At 40.3% G+C, this 18,768-nt stretch overlaps 1 protein-coding gene across 2 annotated transcripts in view; it reads left to right on the plus strand.

Moving 5' to 3' along the window:
* Positions 1-18,768, plus strand: part of P3H2 (prolyl 3-hydroxylase 2) — a 168,306-nt gene that overhangs the window by 108,633 nt on the left and 40,905 nt on the right. Inside the window, exon 1 of one of the 2 annotated variants that reach the window (XM_045387181.2) lies at positions 1,657-1,673. The exons of the other annotated variant lie outside the window; for it this stretch is intronic. The gene's annotated coding sequence lies outside the window, so the exon portion shown is untranslated. Of the gene's footprint in view, positions 1-1,656; positions 1,674-18,768 lie in introns of those variants that run through there. 2 annotated transcript variants of the gene reach the window in all.

Here is an 18,768-nt window from a genome sequence, read left to right on the forward strand (position 1 = left end):
TTAGAGAACAAGAAAAAAATTAAAAGTAGTCAATTATTAAGTCTCATTTCTCCACGTGGATACTATGACTATTAACATTTGGTGTATAAAATTTTTCTAATGAATTCATATTACATGAGTAGAATCATTATACAGACTGTCATACAATCTGCTTTTTTCATTCGAGAGAATATCATGAGCATGTTTGCATTCTAATTATTCTCAGTGGGCATATAATATTCTACCATATGATTGTGTTGTAAGTTAATCTATGCCTGTTAGAAATTTTGCTTTTAATTTAATCAGACCATCGTTTATCTGGAGTCTTAAAAAATCTGCTTCACAAAATTAAGATGACATTCTCCAGGCAGCTCTTTGTGTTGGATGCTGTGGTATTTGGGGTTTCCAGCACTTTTCAGTAACTTTACCAGCTAATCAAAATAATATCAGAAAAGTATCTTCCCTTTGGGAAGCTTTCTGCATTAGGAAAACTGTTTACTTAAAATAAAATAAATGGAGATGCCTAAAGGAAGAGGGTCTTGATCAAAGTTATTTTTTAGGATAAACTAAAATGGAAGGTTTAAGGACCATAAATAAAAACGACTGTATCACTCCAGAATGACTACAAAAATAATTTACCTTGAATTTTTTAGTCTTATTCCGAGAAAGTATAAAGAAAAATCAGACATTTTCATTTTTGATGGAACTCTTTTTTTTTTTTTTTTTTTTTTTTTTTTTTTTTTTTTTGAGACGGAGTCTCGCTCTGTCGCTAGGCTGGAGTGCAGTGGTGCAATCTCGGCTCACTGCAACCTCCGCCTCCCAGGTTCAAGCAATTCTCCTCTCAGCCTCCTGAGTAGCTGGGACTACTGGCTCATGCCACCATGCCCGGCTAATTTTTTGTATTTTTAGTAGAGACGGGGTTTCACCATGTTGGCCAGGATGGTCTCGATCTCTTGACCTCGTGATCCTCCTGCTTCGGCCTCCCAAGGAACTATATTTTTTTCTTAACTTTGTTTCCCATTCTGTTTTAATGTCATAATGAGTCTAACAAGGTCACTTTCTGATACTTTTGTAGAAAGAACACTGCATTAAAAGTTAGGATACTTTAGTTGCTAGCATTGTCATTGATCATGCTGGGAGGATGTCATAGAGCTTAGCGGTCTGATTTCTGGTGTAAGACAGAAATGAGGCCGGGTGCGGTGGCTCAAGCCTGTAATCCCAGCACTTTGGGAGGCCGAGGTGGGTGGATCACGAGGTCAGGAGATCGAGACCATCCTGGCTAACACGGTGAAACCCCGTCTCTACTAAAAAAATACAAAAAACTAGCCGGGCTTGGTGGCGGGCGCCTATAGTCCCAGCTATTTGGGAGGCTGAGGCAGGAGAATGGCCTGAACCCGGGAGGCGGAGCTTGCAGTGAGCCGAGATCCGGCCACTGCACTCCAGCCTGGGCGGCAGAGCGAGACTCGGTCTCAAAAAAAAAAAAAAAGACAGAAATGAGTTTAAAGTCACATTACATTACTTATTATTTTTAAATTTCTTAGTTGTAAATGAAGTTATTGATGCTAAACTCATTATTTTCAGCGTATATTAGTTTGCCAGGACAGCCATCACAAAACTACAGACTGGGTAAGTTAAACAGCAGACATTGATCTTCGACTGTTCTGGAGGCCAGAAGCCCAAAGTCAAGGAGTCAGGTTTGTTTTTTCCTGCAGCCTCTCTCCGTGGCTTGCAGATTGCTGCCCTCTTACTATGTGTTTATGCAGTGTTTCCTCTGTGTGTACTCGTTCCCCTGGTGTCTCTCTCTGTGTCCTAATCTCCTCTTCTCAAAAACAAACAAACAACCAACAAACCAAAAAACCACCAGACAGATTGGATTAGGGCCCAGCCTTATGGCCTCATTTTAACTCAGTTTCTTCTTTAGAGGTTTCATCTCCAAATACAGTCATATTCTAAAATACTGGTTGTTAGTACGTAAGAATTTTGGGAGACACCATTTAGTGCAAAACACATGGTAATATGTAATACATTTATTTCAGGTCTCTGGCGTATTACCTGTTTAATAATAGTAGCAACTATTATTACTTGACCTCTCTGAACTTCATTCTTCTCATTTGCAAAATTGGGATATTAATATCTGCCCAGTCTACACATGATGATGACTTGATTATTTATATTAACATTCTTTTTAAATTAAATGGTAGAATACTCTTGTGCATTTTAGGCGTACACGCATACACTCACCATCTTCTCTTTGGGAATATGCAAATTGCGTCCAGGCATTTTAGGCATATACACATATTCTCACCATCTTCTCTTTGAGAATATGCAAACTGCATCCAGGCATTTGCTATTAGCTTCTTTTTACGTTAAAGCTGGAAGTTGGAAGGGTGGGACTTAGGCTCCTAGTCATCTTCCTTTTATTTTTATAGGGTCTCCGCATCCTCAGCTCCTAGACACACACATTTAGTAAGTTTCAAGCCTTTCCCACAGTGCTTCCTTTGCTCACATGGGGCAAGGAGCAAAGATTAGTGAAAGTGGAACAGAATCTCTCTGCCTCACTGTCTCCAAGTAGAGGCAAATGAGATTTCCTCTAGTGCCTCATGGGAGTGTTTCCAAATAAAAAAGAACAAAAACTGCTTATATTATTTCATAATAAAACCACATGTTTTTCTGGGTAGAAAGAGTAGAAATGGCAACTCTCAGATGGAAGGCTATATTCATTTTCATGACTTGGCTAAAATTTCTCTCTGGCTTAAAATTGGGCTTGCTATGGAGTCTTCAAAATAGGAAACGTTTTAAATGAACAGAAAGTGAGTCTTCCAGAAATGTGAAATGTGGAAGTGTAGTACCTTATTGGGATGCCCTACCAACTGAATTGTTAGAGTGTGAGTATGCAGGTTGATTCCATAACACTCAGCATTCAGGGCCAGGTGGAGATCCGGTTGGAAGGAGTACAGTATACTGGCACGTATTGCTCAGTAAGATTGATCTGATCCAGCTCTCTCATAGACCATCCTATGCTACTGGAACAAACTAGCAACCTAGACTTTCTCCTCTCTCAGATGGAGATGTTTCTGGAAGGAAATTTTAAGAGCTACAAATCACTCAATTGCTTTACAATTTTCATGTGCTCCCCAAAATAAAACCGAATACGTGCTTAACTTTCAAACCCCTCCCCACTTTGGCATCAGACTACCATGTTAGTATTCTCTGCTCTTTCAAACCCCACTCCCAAAACCAGTACTCCCAATAAACTAACTCTCAACTATAGATGACGCTTTTCCTCTGTGTCTTACTCGTGGTGAAATGCCCTTCCCAGCACCTCTGCCTGTTGAAATCTCATCTGTCCATCAGGGTCTGTTACAGATGCCATATCTGTAGTAAGATCCCCATGAAGACTTTCCAGATCCATCTATTCAGAAGTTCTTTCTCCTACTTTGAATACGTACAGAATTTCTTTTTACTTCCCTTAAGGGCCCTTGCTTAACCCCGAATTATAGGTATATGCCTGATTTCCCACCCCATCCCCCAGATTCACGACTGAAACGCAGGAATTATCTCGGATTTCTCCCCACGGTTTCCGCCTACCCAATGCCCAGCACAGGCCCCTCATTAAATGTTGCTCGGGTGGAATGGGAAGATGAAGTACAGCAGCCTGAGCTTCAGAACCTCTAGGAATAGAAAGCTTGTCGTCCTCTCTGCAGACACAGCAGGACTCCATGTGTGGAAGTGCACAGCAGGAGTCTTTCCTTAGCACAGACCAAACATGCAGCTGCTACACTCTGCCACACTATAACATTTCAAGGGGGAAGGGAGCCAGTGTAAACCCACATATACACAAAATCGAAATCAGAAACCCTCAGTTTTTTTAACCACCGAATATAATTTCACAGTCTATTTGATATGATTTTTCTAGGCTGTGGTTCAATTCAAGCCAGTCTCTTCATTTAAACCCAATCCTATAGTACTCTTCTATACTTATGAGCAGTCGCTTTGCAACTTTGATTTGCGTTATTCTGGGTGGCATGGAGGAAGTGATGTCTGCCACCGACTTTTGGAGAGGTGCATTTTGGGTCTGACTTTTTTATATGCACTTATTAAAAATGGTAGACTCTTAATTTTCCTGCTGAAGAAGGAAGATTGTCCACTTAGTCTCAGGCACAGTGGGCTACACTAAAAACATTATTAACTTTGGAATTAGAAGACCAGGTTTCAGCTCATCTGTCAGAACCCACGTGACCCTGAGAAGACCACTTTTCACGCTATACTTATCTTATTCATGTAAGTATATTAGGGAAGCAGATGTCACAGCAGGTGAAGAGCTATTTCAATATCTGCATTCGGGATTCTGGGATCACTTGGGTCATTGTTTTATAATAAAGTCATTCTTTCATCAACGTTACTGAAGTTTACTATATATATACACACACATATATATATATATATGTGTCAACAAATAGCAGACGGCTGATTGGTTTTTTGAGCCACTCTGAAACCGACTGGAAGGGTTTTGGTTGAAAGAGTTTGAAAAATGTGAAATACATTGAAAAGTGTGAAATACAATGTCCCATTTACAGAGATTAACTGTTACAGTAGTACATTAAAAAAAAAAAATCTGAACGCTGTATCCTAAAGAAATATGTTTAACTCTTACTACAGTTCCTCTTACACTTTGTTAATTATAAAAGCATTTTTATAAGTCTTATGAACATCTAGGGCAATACATTTCTTGGCAAGATAAGGGCTGACTAAACATCAAAATAAACTTTTTTTTTTTTTTTCTGTCCTTCTTGGTTGCTCTAACTTATTTATAATAACGGATTGCTCCTTCATTTAGGAAACTCTTCTCTGGCTTTCTCTCTGGGAAAAGACCTCAAGCTTTTCTCAAGTGAAGACTTTGCTTGATATCAGATCTCTTGTCAAGGTTCTTGACTGCTAAGAAGATGTACTTATTTGGACGCCTTTTCATTATATCAAACACAAACTAGCTCAAAGTGAAAAGAAAAATTTCTCCAACCCACAACCAAAATTTGCAGCCACCTAAAGAATACTGTTTCCATTGCTATTACCACCATATTCCAAGTTAACTAGTTTTGAAATTTTAAGTATGCCTTTAACTTTGCATTTCCGTTTGACCAACTTACTTCTTCTCTGTTATGTGAGAAAGAGAAATACAATGGTTTCCCCAAAATGTTGCCTCTTCTTCAGTATCCCTTTACTCTCAGTTTGTCCTACAACAACTAGGCTAATGTTTCCACAACTAAAATGATATAATCAGGTTTATCGTAGGCCTCCAGTCTTACACTCTTCTCCCTGCCAATGAGGAAGTTCTTCCTGCCAGTAAGTGAAGTTTTACTTCACATATGTTAGCTTTTATTTTTCACAGTCCTTTTTGGAATGAGAGAGATATATTTTCATGACTACATTCACAAACATTCACATATAGATAATACATAGATATATCTATCTGTTTCCCCTTTTCCAGGAATAAAAATCAAAACAACTCAGCTTAGAATCAAAGATCCCCATAATCCAGTCCTGTTCTACCTTGTTTCCCATTACTCTGGAATCGAAACCTTCCACATGAGCCAGGTTATCCAAAACACTATCTTATAAATACATCTGAGACATTTCTACTGTACCATTGTGATGCTATTCTGCAGCTGGGACATCCACATGTTTTCTGTTTGTTAAGACCCTCAGTCCTACTTTCTCAGTGAGGCCTTTCATGAACCTTCCAGATTACTGTATTTCACATGTCTCCCAATTTTGACAGCATTGTGTTGCCTGCCACCCACCCATTCTGCCCTAAAAGCTTGTAAATTCCCAGTTCTTTTTTTTTTTTTTTTTTTTTTTTTTTTTTTTTTTTTTGAGACGGAGTCTCACTCTGTTGCCAGGCTGGAGTGCAGTGGCATGGTCTCGGCTCACTGTAACCTCTGCCTCCCGGGTTCACGCGATTGTCCTGCCTCAGCCTCACAAGTAGCTGGGATTACAGGCATGCGCCCCCACACCTGGCTAATTTTTGTATTTTTAGTAGAGATGGGGTTTCACCATGTTGGCCAGGCTGGTCTTGAACTCCTGACCTCATGATCCACCCGCGTTGGCCTCCCAAAGTGCTGGGATTACAGGCATAAGCCACCACGCCCGGCCAATTCCCAGATCTTGATATTAATAGTCCGTGTATGTCTTCTTGTCCTAACTGGGCTATATTTAATAAAAGATTAGGATCCTGTCGCATTTATTTTGTATCCTCAGACACTTGTCATCTATCACAGTTCTTTCTATGCCTGAAGTGACCAGCAAACCTGTTCCATAAACAAGACATGCAAAATTCACCTCTACTTGGAAATCGTGGTGACTAAAATCCCAAGTGTATATTTGTGAATGTTTATTTTAATCAAAGAGGTAGCTTCTAATTATACTTTTCCTGCTAATATTATAGGCAGGTTCTTTATCCACCTGTAAAATGAAGCGGTGGGACTATATGATGTAGATAGTCTATCCAGCCCTAGTCTTCTATAGTTAATTGCAGTTAATATTTATAAGATCAATGCAAGAGCCACAAAAATAACAGAACTGATGCAACCAGATATGTTTAGTCAGTAAGTAGATCTCTCCCAAATTTCAGCTTTCTCTAGAATTTACATGGACTAGAACTTTCTTTGTAATATAGTCTCTTGGCTGAGGTACAAAGAAAATGTTTGAGTTTATGTTTAACCCGTATATATGGCAAGGATATTTCATATACTGTACAGCCTGAAGGTTATTGCTGTGGCTGGATACTTATAAAAGTGCAGGTGTGATGCCAGAGGAATTTATGAAACATTGAAATGAAAGAACTCTATCATCAAAACCACCTCTTTAGTAAGAGCATGTGGCCTGTCAGGTTAGGAGTACCCATTAGTGAGCTTGGTGGGTTACATACCTGCAGAGACCTTAGTCTCTTCTTAAAGATTCCTCCAGGAGGGGTCTGTGGAATAAAATTCCCCTTGGCTTGCAGCCACGATGCATTCCTTTGCATAAGCTGAAATGAGTGTTTGGAAATAATTTTTGAAGTAAATCTTCCCACTCCTATAAGCAAGAGTTTAGATTTCACAGAAGAACGTGGCATGTTTATACCAAAAAGGTACAAGTGGAAAGGCTTTTGATTTGCTTGTTTGCTTTTCTTGCATTGCTCACAGTAAAGTGATTTGAGTGGAATGTTAAGTTTGTTTCATAAACACAAAATGGAAGGGAGACCAAGCGTGTTGGAAATTGTAATGACAGAATTTATCTGTACATTCACTAAACCCGAAAACCCTCCTTAAATCATCAAAATTGCCAAGCTATTTTCAGTGTTACCCTAGTTACAATTTTCAACAGGCCAGGGCCCAAATGATTACTTCTTCTCCCTGATCTATATGCCCCCCATGCAATCTACTCAGGAAACATGTGGACTTACAGGAGAAGCACTAAATAAACCCATACTTTGATTCACAGTTGCTTATGACAAGCATTTTATGTCTGATGCTTTGCCGTTTCACAAAACCATGTTGCAGACAAACCCACAAACTTTTGAAATTTTTTTTCATATTCTCAAGACCAGAAAAATCATTCCCCGGCCTGCATTAAGCTATTTCACTGCTGATTTTCAAGAAGGTATCTTAGAAACAGAAACCCATAGTTAATTGCCATTTTGCTATCGTAATTGACAAATTCAAAAGATTGTGACATATAGTTTGAGGAAAAAATGTGATCTGGCTGTTAATGGTTGCAGAGACATAACTGATAGTGAACAATTAGGAAGCTGGCTTTTGGCTCTAGTAACTTGATGGCCCGCTAAAACTTTTTTTTTTTTTAATTGAGTCACTAAGGAAAGACAATATTTTTCTCCCTTTATTATAATGAAAACCAGGAAAAATATGAGTCAGGTGTTATCACAACAAAATTTGTTTTTGTACCCTAAAGTTCTTTAAGGCGAACTCTGTCCCTGGACAAGTTTTGACTTGATGCTATAAATTATTGTTTGTATCGTAATATACACTTGTCAATAATTATCAGCCACTTTCTGCACTGGTCCTGAAGTGGAGGTAACGGCTCCTCTAGCTTTTGGAAACGGTTCTCTTGGGCAGACACTCAATAAATGGCCAGTTTTATTTCTCTTATTTTTATTACTAATATTGTAAATGCTTTGCGAACTGTATAAAACATACAAACTGTATGACAAATGCAATTTTAATTATCGGCAACCTCACAAGTTAGATTGTGCTCAGCAGTACAGGGGTCCTGTGTAAGAGGAGTAGAGTTCTGTGTTCACACATAGAGAGACACTGGCAGGGTCGTGTGTAAGAGGAGTAGAGTTCTGTGTTCACATAGAGAGACACTGGCAGGGTCGTGTGTAAGAGGAGTAGAGTTCTGTGTCCACATAGACACTGGCAGGGTCGTGTGTAAGAGGAATAGAGTTCTGTGTTCCCACATAGAGAGACACTGGCAGGGTCGTGTGTAAGAGGAGTAGAGTTCTGTGTTCACACATAGACACTGGCAGGGTCGTGTGTAAGAGGAGTAGAGTTCTGTGTTCACATAGAGAGACACTGGCAGGGTCGTGTGTAAGAGGAGTAGAGTTCTGTGTTCACACATAGAGAGACACTGGCAGGGTCGTGTGTAAGAGGAGTAGAGTTCTGTGTTCACATAGAGAGACACTGGCAGGGTCGTGTGTAAGAGGAGTAGAGTTCTGTGTTCACACATAGAGAGACACTGGCAGGGTCGTGTGTAAGAAGAGTAGAGTTCTGTGTTCACATAGAGAGACACTGGCAGGGTCGTGTGTAAGAGGAGTAGAGTTCTGTGTTCACACATAGAGAGACACTGGCAGGGTCGTGTGTAAGAGGAGTAGAGTTCTGTGTTCACACATAGAGAGACACTGGCAGGGTCGTGTGTAAGAGGAGTAGAGTTCTGTGTTCACACATAGAGAGACACTGGCAGGGTCGTGTGTAAGAGGAGTAGAGTTCTGTGTCCACATAGAGAGACACTGGCAGGGTCGTGTGTAAGAGGAGTAGAGTTCTGTGTTCACACATAGAGAGACACTGGCAGGGTCGTGTGTAAGAGGAGTAGAGTTCTGTGTTCACACATAGAGAGACACTGGCAGGGTCGTGTGTAAGAGGAGTAGAGTTCTGTGTTCACACATAGAGAGACACTGGCAGTGTCGTGTGTAAGAGGAGTAGAGTTCTGTGTTCACACATAGACACTGGCAGGGTCGTGAGTAAGAGGAGTAGAGTTCTGTGTTCACACATAGAGAGACACTGGCAGGGTCGTGTGTAAGAGGAGTAGAGTTCTGTGTCCACACATAGAGAGACACTGGCAGGGTCGTGTGTAAGAGGAGTAGAGTTCTGTGTTCACACATAGACACTGGCAGGGTCGTGTGTAAGAGGAGTAGAGTTCTGTGTTCACACATAGAGACACTGGCAGGGTCGTGTGTAAGAGGAGTAGAGTTCTGTGTTCACACATAGAGAGTCACTGGCAGGGTCGTGTGTAAGAGGAGTAGAGTTCTGTGTTCACACGTAGAGAGACACTGGCAGGGTCGTGTGTAAGAGGAGTAGAGTTCTGTGTTCACACGTAGAGAGACACTGGCAGGGTCGTGTGTTAGAGGAGTAGAGTTCTGTGTTCACACGTAGAGAGACACTGGCAGGGTCGTGTGTTAGAGGAGTAGAGTTCTGTGTTCACACATAGAGAGACACTGGCAGGGTCGTGTGTAAGAAGAGTAGAGTTCTGTGTTCACACATAGAGAGACACTGGCAGGGTCGTGTGTAAGAGGAGTAGAGTTCTGTGTTCACACATAGACACTGGCAGGGTCGTGTGTAAGAGGAGTAGAGTTCTGTGTTCACACATAGAGAGACACTGGCTGGGTCGTGTGTAAGAGGAGTAGAGTTCTGTGTTCACACGTAGAGAGACACTGGCTGGGTCGTGTGTAAGAGGAGTAGAGTTCTGTGTTCACATAGACACTGGCAGGGTCGTGTGTAAGAGGAATAGAGTTCTGTGTTCACACATAGAGAGACACTGGCAGGGTCGTGTGTAAGAGGAGTAGAGTTCTGTGTCCGCATAGACACTGGCAGGGTCGTGTGTAAGAGGAGTAGAGTTCTGTGTTCACACATAGACACTGGCAGGGTCGTGAGTAAGAGGAGTAGAGTTCTGTGTTCACACATAGAGAGACACTGGCAGGGTCGTGTGTAAGAGGAGTAGAGTTCTGTGTCCACACATAGAGAGACACTGGCAGGGTCGTGTGTAAGAGGAGTAGAGTTCTGTGTTCACACATAGACACTGGCAGGGTCGTGTGTAAGAGGAGTAGAGTTCTGTGTTCACACATAGAGACACTGGCAGGGTCGTGTGTAAGAGGAGTAGAGTTCTGTGTTCACACATAGAGAGTCACTGGCAGGGTCGTGTGTAAGAGGAGTAGAGTTCTGTGTTCACACGTAGAGAGACACTGGCAGGGTCGTGTGTAAGAGGAGTAGAGTTCTGTGTTCACACGTAGAGAGACACTGGCAGGGTCGTGTGTTAGAGGAGTAGAGTTCTGTGTTCACACGTAGAGAGACACTGGCAGGGTCGTGTGTTAGAGGAGTAGAGTTCTGTGTTCACACATAGAGAGACACTGGCAGGGTCGTGTGTAAGAAGAGTAGAGTTCTGTGTTCACACATAGAGAGACACTGGCAGGGTCGTGTGTAAGAGGAGTAGAGTTCTGTGTTCACACATAGACACTGGCAGGGTCGTGTGTAAGAGGAGTAGAGTTCTGTGTTCACACATAGAGAGACACTGGCTGGGTCGTGTGTAAGAGGAGTAGAGTTCTGTGTTCACACGTAGAGAGACACTGGCTGGGTCGTGTGTAAGAGGAGTAGAGTTCTGTGTTCACATAGACACTGGCAGGGTCGTGTGTAAGAGGAATAGAGTTCTGTGTTCACACATAGAGAGACACTGGCAGGGTCGTGTGTAAGAGGAGTAGAGTTCTGTGTCCGCATAGACACTGGCAGGGTCGTGTGTAAGAGGAGTAGAGTTCTGTGTCCACATAGACACTGGCAGGGTCGTGTGTAAGAGGAGTAGAGTTCTGTGTTCACACATAGAGAGACACTGGCAGGGTCGTGTGTAAGAGGAGTAGAGTTCTGTGTCCACATAGACACTGGCAGAGTCGTGTGTAAGAGGAGTAGAGTTCTGTGTCCACATAGACACTGGCAGAGTCGTGTGTAAGAGGAATAGAGTTCTGTGTTCACACATAGAGAGACACTGGCTGGGTCGTGTGTAAGAGGAGTAGAGTTCTGTGTTCACACATAGAGAGACACTGGCAGGGTCGTGTGTAAGAGGAGTAGAGTTCTGTGTTCACACATAGAGACACTGGCAGGGTCGTGTGTAAGAGGAGTAGAGTTCTGTGTTCACACATAGAGACACTGGCAGGGTCGTGTGTAAGAGGAGTAGAGTTCTGTGTTCACACATAGAGAGACACTGGCTGGGTCGTGTGTAAGAGGAGTAGAGTTCTGTGTTCACACATAGAGAGACACTGGCAGGGTCGTGTGTAAGAGGAGTAGAGTTCTGTGTTCACACATAGAGACACTGGCAGGGTCGTGTGTAAGAGGAGTAGAGTTCTGTGTTCACACATAGAGACACTGGCAGGGTCGTGTGTAAGAGGAGTAGAGTTCTGTGTTCACACATAGAGAGACACTGGCAGGGTCGTGTGTAGGAGGAGTAGAGTTCTGTGTTCACACATAGAGAGACACTGGCTGGGTCATGTGTAAGAGGAGTAGAGTTCTGCGCTCACATAGAGAGACATTGGATTTCTATTTATTTATTTTTCAAAATCTGACATGAACTAGATTCTTTGGATGTTAAGGTAATGACTACTACAATAGTCATGGGATGCTGGCAAAACTAGAGTATGAAATTAATGATGACTACCTTCAGAATAAACTTTGAAAAGGATTAAAGCTGATTCCAAAAACAGTAGCAGGAAGCAAATGTCAGCAAGGTCTTGGCCCACACTGCTTTTCGGTAACCATTAGTCATCATCTGACACCTCAAGGGAGAGTGTTGGACAAACACTGCAGAGGTTAAGATCCCTGCCCAGTTATTCAGTCTTACCGTGTCCTAGCATTTAGAACCAAAAACAACAGCAACGTACCAATAATCCATGCACAGTAACTTCGACCCGAGGCAGAGATGACTTGTCTACATTCCATCACTAAGATAATGTGCTCTCCTTCTTACCCAGCAGCCATTCAAGTGTTGGCTGTTGCCTTGGTAGGAAGTTAGACAATACACAGATGAGTTGTGCGACTCTGTCCAATTAAAAGCACACTCTTATTTTTGGCTAGTACTTGATAGTTGGTTTTTTGTTTGCTTGTTTGTTTGTTTTTAACATAAAGGGCATTTCATTTTAAATAATCTCTACTCAGAAATAGTATGTTTAAAAGTTCTGTTTCTTCACTTTAATGTTTTCCTTACCCAGAAAGATGGTTTCTATTTAGATAAGAAATTTTCTAGAAAGCTGATGGAATCTGTTGTTTCACTGAGCTCCTAAGAGTATCCTCATTTGGCTGTGGCTATTCACCATCAGTGCTTAACATTAAAATGTAAACATCAGGCCGGGCGCGGTGGCTCAAGCCTGTAATCCCAGCACTTTGGGAGGCCGAGACGGGTGGATCACGAGGTCAGGAGATCGAGACCATCCTGGCCAACACGGTGAAACCCTGTCTCTACTAAAAAATACAAAAAACTAGCCGGGCGAGGCGGCGGGCGCCTGTAGTCCCAGCTACTCGGGAGGCTGAGGCAGGAGAATGGCGTGAACCCGGGAAGCGGAGCTTGCAGTGAGCTGAGATCTGGCCACTGCACTCCAGCCTGGGCAACAGAGTGAGACTCCGTCTCAAAAAAAAAAAAAAAAAAAAAAAAATGTAAACATCAGATTAAAACTTCACTAGAGTGTTTAGAAAGAGCAGGAATCTATTAATCAGAATTGGGACCATAAGTAATTGAGGTAAAGAGCAGAAGCAGTTTGGCAAAAGAAAGCACTTTAAGAAAGCAGATTCTTCCTTTCCAATATACTCCACGGAGGAAACGGTACTCTTTAGAAATGTCATTTTCCATTTAATCCTTATCAAATTGCATTTTGAAAACTATAAGTATTTACTTATGACTATATTTTACAGTAACATTCCATAAATGCAAAGATAAGTTCATTTTCTACATTAGCATAGCCACCTAACTCATGAATTAACATGTCTTCAAAGCTAGAAAGTTTCAAATGTTCTGCCTTGAGAGGTAGAAAAGGAATATACTGTATAAAAATTTCCCTTACCATGGGAGTATATATTTTAAATAGGTTGTATCTTTTCTATGTCCCTGAGTTTCCTTGCTAAGGCAACTATTTGTATAGTTAGATTTTTGAAATGGAAACGAAAACACTCAAATAAAAAAGTGAAATATGCCAACTTTAGTTTGACACATTAGAAACCCAACATAATATAGTTACTGTAAATGACAGTGAATGTAGTCCTGAGCTTCCCAGTAGTCAAGGCAAAAGGGGAAACACAATATATTAGGTAGCTGTCAATGGATGTAAAAATTAATTTTATAAATTCGCCAAGAGAAACAAACGATTATTTCTTATAACTGAATTATGAAAAGAATTTCAAATATGGATCTTTTTACAAGTTATATTAATGTATTAACATCCTCAGTAATTGTGAAATAAAATGCAAAGTTATTTGCTATATGGCTATTATTTTACTGCAAAAATCTGACTGTTATTTAGAACTGTTTAGGAATTTCCTAAAATAAGATTGAATTCTCATTCAACAGCCCGTTCTTTACATTTAAAGACTGTAATTTACAGGATTTAGTTTAATTCAGTAGGTTAAACAAACTGCTTCCAAATTTTCTTTCAAAATTTAATGTTTTGTAAATTTTAAGAATATTCTTTTAATATATTGTTCATGTTGTAAGAAATGTATTTATTTATTTGGTTCTGTGAAGAAAAATGAACCCAAGTTGGCAAAAATTCGAGTAAATTTGGAGACTTTAGCAAGTAATGAAAATGTCTACAAACGTGCCTTGTGACATATATATGCATACGAGTATATACACACACTCATCTTACAGGTTCATCAAATGATGAATTTTCTTGTTTAGTATGATATACGTGCTGTAATTTGATGACTTCCTTTCTCTCTAGCTGTTGTGCTTATGCTGCTAGCCAGAGCTTAAAACTTATACTGTGGCTTAGAAACAGGATGTCTTCAGTGTCAGCTTACATGCTTGTCACTTGGGAGTTAAAAATCTCTAAAGTTACTATATTGTGAAATCTAAGTTAAAAAGCCAAGGCAAAAACTATAACACTTCATTAAAATGTAATGGATAAATTCCCAAAGTTAGGGTAACAAAAGTAGAAAAAGAATTCATTCATTTATTGAAAATGTTGATGTTTGAGAATAATGGAAATTACTTATTTTAGGCTTGATGTTTTACTCTGATTGTACAAAAAACCTTCAAAAGAGTAAAAAGTGCTGCCAAATATTCTATTTTAGAAGTTTTAATGTGCTTTAGAATTATTACCTCCTTTTCTTTGTTGCACATGCCTGACAAGCTGTTCTTAATTTCATATTCAAACTATTTGAGCTACATATCGTAATTCAGAAAATAGGGAACTTGTACATTTTCCATGCAAAATGTTTGGGAATTTTAGAAGTGTTTCCTTTTGTGTTATGTGTTTGCCTTCTGAATTAAGAAACATTATTATAGCAAGGATGGGCAAAATGGAGACCAAGAGAAAGGAATGGATGCAGGGAACGGAAGGAAAGTAAAACAGACAACTGACTTATGCTATGCTGCATTATTTTGCAAAGTAAAAGCATCATCTCTGACCTGATTACTGCAGTGCTCTTCTGCCCGCGAGGAAGATCTATTTTCCACAAAGAAGTTTGAATTATCGTTTTCAAATGTGTATCAGAGCTGATTATAGCCCTCCTTAAAATACTGTTTCCTTGTGCACTTAGAATGACATTTCAACTCTACCATAGCCTGCACAAATGATCTGTCCTTCTCTAACTTCTAACATTTCCCTCCTTCATCTCTGCTCTGCTTTGAAAGCACACCAAGGCTTTTTCCACTTCAGGCACCTTTCACCTTTCACATTTCTTGGGCCTGGAATGCCTTTCCTCCGCTTCAGTTCATGCCTGGCTCCTCAACTTTGAGGTCTCAGCTCAGAAATTACATTGCAGAGAGATCTTCTTTGATGAATGAATCTAAAGGTGTTCTCCTTCCAGCCCAGTCCCAGCCAGTGCTCACAACTTTGTTCATTGTTTCTTCATAGCACTTAATACAATCTGAAGTTACTTTCGTTACTTATGTATTGACTTGGGATGTATCCCCTTCTATGAGAATGTCAACATTTCTTATAGAAAGCAGGGCCTTTGTCTGTCTTGACCATGTAGGTATTCTCTTTAGTGTCTGATACGGAGTTGGTGCAAAATAAATATTTGCTGAATAAGTAAATGGGTGAACTAATGAATTGGGGCATGACTGGAGAATTGGACCTATGTGTGTGTTCTTGAATAGACAGGTGGTAAGTTATAAAACTTACAGAAGTTCAGTTTCTCTGGAAAGAGTTGGTATAATGGCAGAGAGGAAGAAGTGATGCTAGGAAAATCAGAGCCAAATCCCAGAGTTCTTGAATGTCGTGGGGTGGAGTGTCTGAAACCTCTTTTCTGGTCAATGGATGGCTACTGGTGATTTTTGCATAGTCAATGCGTGCTTTAGCAATCCCTCCTTTATTACTAGCTATGGAAAACTCTTTCTGTGTCAGAGGAGCCTCATTTACACACAGGTTCAAGAGCAGTATAACTTCTGAATGTCAGCAGGCTGTTGATTTAGTCAATGTTCATTTCTTTTTCCACGCAGCGTGACTACCGCGTAGTCATGCTTCTGGGCTGGCAAGAGAAAATGCTTGCCTTCGTTCTTCACAGCTTGAGAGGAAATGGCCCGAGCCTTCTTGCAGGCATTTTTACCAGTATTTCTGACATCTCAGTGGCCTCCTCTAAAAGTCAATACCATCTTCATGTCAGATTATTCCCCTTTCCTCCATTGTTCTTTATGTCACAATTTATTTTTCTAATGCATAGAGTTACCCCCATATCAGAGTTACTCGCTCCTGTGGTTTGTTTTAATTAGGTCTTAAAGGAAGTCCAGTCTGAAGCCTTTAAATGTAGTGTGCTGTTGGTTTGTTTCATTGGAGGAGTGGGTAGGTCCTTCCTTAGCTGAAACCTAGCACTGACAAAGCCTTGTAATAACCTCCATCCAATCATATGACATTATATGTAGCATGCACATGTTTATGTGGATTTTTCTTACCACTTTGGATGTGTGTATTTAATTTATAAAATGGAAGACAGAGATATCAAGCTTCCAGTTAAAACAGTGGTTTATTTTATAGACCCTGGCAGCAAATTCTAGTTTCCTAAACTGATTCACAATAGTTTAAAAGCCAGGGCCAGTTCATGAAGTTTTATGGTTCAGCCTTCAGTCATGGAATCTTTTTTATAGATTGTAGTATCTTCAATTCTGGATTATAAAGGAGGAAAGCACCAAATAAGCAAAACGTCAAATTTGAGAAAAGGACCCAGTTTGTTGACATTGACTGTTTTCAAGAGCTACTGAATCACATTCATTGTGATAACCACATTGGAAGCTGTCAATATGAGTGATGATTTCACAGAGGTTTTTATTAAATGTACAAACTTTTAGTATCTCATAGCAGAGGTCCCCAACCCCTGTGCCCTGGATCAGTGCCAGTCCTATTAGGAACGGGGCTGCACAGCAGAACACGAACCTTACCACCCGAGCTCTGCTTCCTGTCAGAACAGTGGAGGTCTTAGGTTCTCACAGAGGCGCCAGCCCTATTGTGAAGTGTGCATGTGAGGGATCTAGGTTGTGTGCTCCTTGTGAGAATCTTGCGTGATGATCTTAGGTGGAACAGTTTAATCTTGAAACTATCCCCGCACCCCATCCATGGAAAAATTGTCTTCCATGAAACTGGACCCTGGTGCCAAAAATGTTGGGGACCACTGCCTCATAATTTATGAAGCATACTCACATGTAATATACCTTTTAACTTATGTATACAAGATTTACTTCTTACCAGTTTTTTCTCTTTTCTAAGACATATCGTAGATATACTCTACATGTAAAGTAGGTAGAAAATAAAAAGATTAATATACCATATGATCCATATCCACAGAAAGCTCTAATGGGAGAAGCAAATATACTGACAAATATATACAGTACAGAATGGTAAGCACCAATAGAGGAACAGGGTTGAGATTGCATGTGGTGCCTAACTGTGGCTACAGGGATGGGAAAGGGTCTCTTAGAGAAGGTAGGATTTAAGCTTGGCCTTATAGGACATGACGTATTTCAGTAAGAAAAGACAGAGGGACAAAGGTTCTCTAAGTCAGTGGAATATCCTGAGTCAAAGCATAAAAGTAGGAAAATTAAGAACATAAATATTTATTTGTGTTCCATTAACTTTAACGTCTAGTGCTGTAGAATCTAACCTGTTTTACTCATAACTTGTAGATTGGCTGTTACCCAGAGAAAGTTTTCACCAAAAGCACCTACTCTATCCTCTTAAATGATGTGTTCATGGGAGCTATAAACTCTACTCTTTGTTAATAGGAACATATTCACATCCTTGAAACAGATCATTTATATATTGTATGCTATTATTTATTTTTTTCTAGTGCTCTAGTGACTGCTGAACACATTCGTACATATTTCACAATTGAATCCTTCCAAAATTCTCCATAGTAAGTGACGGTATGTAGTTCTTTTGAGCATTTTTTCTTTAGGGAAAATTAAAGCACCAATGTTTAAACAACTTTTTCCAGGTTCACTTGGCCACTAAATGGCCACATTTTTGAACCCATTCTTTATACCTATATAGTTATTACTATGTAGATGCATGCAATTCATATTTATCTGTATTGATATGTAAGAGATTGAGAAAATTCAAGTTGAGAAAGATGAAGTCCGAAATTAGTGATTTTGACAGTCAAATTAATTCTGGGTGCACAGAATTGAGGACAAAAGTAAAAGTGGCGGGAAGAGCTCATTTCAGGCAAGATTTAATGGAAGGAAAGTCAGTAGCTAAGAATATGCAAATCACATTTAAAAAGGGAAGGCTTTACTATTATGGGATGAAGGTAAGGATGTCAGGTCTTAAAACAGGGCAGTTTATGTTTTTGTGTTAAGAGTCTTTATATTTCACAAGACTGCAGGGACTGGGCACTTGTGAGTCTACTACTTCTATTTTTTAATAATTGAGGGCAAAATTGTCAAAAGCAGATGCAGCTGAATCTTACATGCCATTCTGTAATTTTATATTGCTCAATAACAATTAGTTTTCATTTCTTCACACTTTAAAATGGATTGAACATAGTTTAGATTCCACCATGAAAAAGATAACTAATGTGAATTTTTATTTTTCTGATGTGAGGTAAATGTATCTGTCTATTGAAATTCTCCATGGCTAAAGCATATGTAAACATGTGAAGTGGGTGGATCACGAGGTCAGGAGATAAGAGACCATCCTGGCCAACACGGTGAAACCTCGTCTCTACTAAAAATACAAAAATTAGCTGGGCACGGTGGTGTGCGCCTGTAGTCCCAGCTACTCAGGAGGCTGAGGCAGGAGAATCGCTTGAACCCTGGAGGCAGAGATTGCAGTGAGCCGAGATCGCGCCATTGCACTCCAGCCTGGCAACAGAGAGAGACTCTGTCTTAAAA

This window comes from Macaca fascicularis, chromosome 2, assembly GCF_037993035.2.
Source record: "Macaca fascicularis isolate 582-1 chromosome 2, T2T-MFA8v1.1".
NCBI lineage: Eukaryota > Metazoa > Chordata > Mammalia > Primates > Cercopithecidae > Macaca > Macaca fascicularis.